Source organism: Eriocheir sinensis, chromosome 63 (assembly GCF_024679095.1).
Source record: "Eriocheir sinensis breed Jianghai 21 chromosome 63, ASM2467909v1, whole genome shotgun sequence".
NCBI lineage: Eukaryota > Metazoa > Arthropoda > Malacostraca > Decapoda > Varunidae > Eriocheir > Eriocheir sinensis.
Genome location: NC_066571.1, coordinates 11,244,559 through 11,247,058, shown reverse-complemented (window position 1 = coordinate 11,247,058; position 2,500 = coordinate 11,244,559). Strand labels below are relative to the sequence as shown.

The 2,500-nt window shown below is 42.5% G+C and overlaps 1 protein-coding gene and 2 long non-coding RNA genes across 6 annotated transcripts in view; 2 read left to right on the top strand and 1 right to left on the bottom strand.

Annotated features, from left to right (window-relative positions):
• The window catches only part of LOC126987050 (uncharacterized), a 1,216-nt gene extending 680 nt beyond the window's left edge, over window positions 1–536 (top strand). Inside the window, exon 2 of the long non-coding RNA XR_007740129.1 lies at window positions 232–536. This is a non-coding gene — a long non-coding RNA (uncharacterized LOC126987050). The remainder of the gene's footprint in view (window positions 1–231) is intronic.
• Window positions 1–2,500, bottom strand: part of LOC126987045 (sodium- and chloride-dependent glycine transporter 1-like) — a 57,769-nt gene that overhangs the window by 26,054 nt on the left and 29,215 nt on the right. The gene's annotated exons all lie outside the window — the stretch shown is intronic.
• Window positions 1–2,500, top strand: part of LOC126987049 (uncharacterized) — a 26,819-nt gene that overhangs the window by 14,062 nt on the left and 10,257 nt on the right. The window contains exon 2 of one of the 2 annotated variants that reach the window (XR_007740127.1): window positions 1,321–1,388. This is a non-coding gene — a long non-coding RNA (uncharacterized LOC126987049). Of the gene's footprint in view, window positions 1–1,320; window positions 2,195–2,500 lie in introns of those variants that run through there. The other variant, XR_007740128.1, reaches the window with a different exon arrangement.

The window sequence follows — 2,500 nt, the reverse complement described above, 5'->3', positions numbered from 1 at the left end:
GGTTAACACGTTAGGTCAGGTTAGGTTAGGGGAGAAGGGAAGGAAGGGAAGTATGAATAGGGAAGGAAGGAACAGGTTACGTAATGTTAATATAGGAGTTTAGTAAAAGAAAAGAAGGATGAATAGGGAAAGGAAGGAAAAAGTGATCACGTTAGGTCAGGTTAGGTTAGGGGAGAAGGGAAGGAAGGGTAGTATGAATAAGGAAGGAAGGAACAGGTGAGGTTAGGCTAGGTTAGGTTAGGACACACGGATACAAAGCTAAAAGGAAAGACTGTTTTTAGCAAGCGGAGGTCTTAAAGCTGAACGGGGGAAACAAACGACCTTGGAGGGAAACTTTATAATGAAGGATCGCTGCCTGGGAAAAAAATGGTGGTGGTGGTGATAAGGAGTGGAGATAGAGAGAGATGGAGATGATAATGGTGGTGGTGGTGGTGGTGATGAAAAACGTGATGGTGGTGATGAAGATGGTATTGATTGTGATGTCGGTAAGACCAATGCGTGGGAGAGAGAGAGAGAGAGAGAGAGAGAGAGAGAGAGAGAGAGAGAGAGAAGCATGGGTGAGGGAGTTAAACTATTGATCGGCGGTGGCTCCTCTCTCTCTCTCTCTCTCTCTCTCTCTCTCTCTCTCTCTCTCTCTCTCTCTTGTGCTGGTGCCATACGTCCTTCACACACACACACACACACACACACGCACACACACACACACACACACTTAAGAAGATTTTAGACAAGAGAGACAATATTAGTTGAGGCCACAAACCACTCTTGAGGAGGAAGAGGAGGAGGAGGAGCAGGAGCAGGAGGAGGAGCAGGAGGAGGAGGAGGAGGAGGAGGAGGAGGAGGAGGAGGGGAACTTTAAAAGGAGGAAACGATATTGATATTGCGTAGGAATTGTAGACTGGGAAGATACGATTTTCTACGTATCTATCTATCTATCTATCTATCTATATCTCTTCATCTATATATCTATCAATCTTTCTATCTATCTATGTAGGCTGTCTACCTATATCTTGAAATCAATACTGCGAAACGATGGAGAGAGAGAGAGAGAGAGAGAGAGAGAGAGAGAGAGAGAGAGAGAGAGAGAGAGAGAGAGAGAGAGAGAGAGAGAGAGAGAGAGAGAGAATTTTGGTACAATGCGTTTTTTTTTTTCATGACCTCAAAATACTGTGAATGGTCGATTGTTGGAACTTTTTTTTCTATCAGTAAATTATTGTATCCTCCTCCTCCTCCTCCTCCTCCTGCTGCTTATTATCACTATCATTATTATTTTTACTATTATTGTTATTATTTTCATAACATTTATTTCCTTATTTCCAGCCAAAATTCGTCTCGCTACTGAGGGTCTGAAGGAAGGACTCACAGCTACACACACGGTATGGCCCAAGGTACGTGAGTTTGACCCATTCGTAAACTCCCAAAGTTGTTTCTCTATTGTGGCTAACACTGTAATCATCGGTCTCTCTTTCTGAATCTTGCAACTCAACCCCAGATAGCAGGAAGGCCCGACTAGCATACAGTGGTTTTGACTTATTACTAAATTCTCAAAAATGTTTCCCCGTATAGAAGCCAGCATTGTCTGGAGGTTGCAATTTAACCCCAAACAAAAGGAAGGGCCGTCAAGTGTACTGTCTCTATACTGAAGCAGCTTTGAAAGTTTCTCCTTCCTTTCATCCGTCCCATAAAACGGTTTTCTGCATTCGTTTTGGGGTGTCTTGCTCTCCAAAAGCCAAGATAATGTCTGCCGTGTTCCAAATTCTCCTTTACTAGTGTACTGTCTCTATACTGAAACAGCTTTGAAAGTTCCTCATTGCTTTCATCCGTCCCATAAAACAGTTCTCGTACATTTGTTTCTGAGTGTGTCTTGCTCTGTAAAAGTTAGGGAAATATCTGCCGTGTTCCAAGTTCTCCTTTACTAAGAGGTGTCAATATACTGTCTATTCGGCAGCACGCTCTAATGAGGTGTCTCTATACTGAATCAGCTTTGAAACTTCCTCATTGCTTTCATCCGTACCATAAAAGTGTTTCTACATTCATTTCGTGTGTTTCCTGCTCTGTAAAATGCAAGGAAATATCAGCTGTGTTCCAAGTTCTCCTTTACTAAGAGATGTCGGGTCTTACCAACTCAAAAACCAACGGCAACTTTCGCCTACGTTGCATTCCACGTTATTTACTTCCAGCGTTTTTTTTTATTTTTTTTATTTATTTATTTTTTTTTTGGTGGGGGGAAATGGGGTTATCTGCGCCAGGTTATTACCGAGCGAGAAAATTAGTATGTCGGATGCAGCCATTAGCTCGTCAAAGTGCTCAGTGGAAAGCTCGCAAGGAACTCCATCTGCCTGACTTGATATAGTTGGAATTCATCTAAGGGGAATGACCTATAAACGGAGACTTTGTGATATAAGCTCGTATTCTTAAACGTTTCTGCACTTCAGTTCGCTTGCTCGAAAAATCTCTCGTTGTAGAAGTTGCTGGGATTTTCATGGCCTGTTTTGTGTTC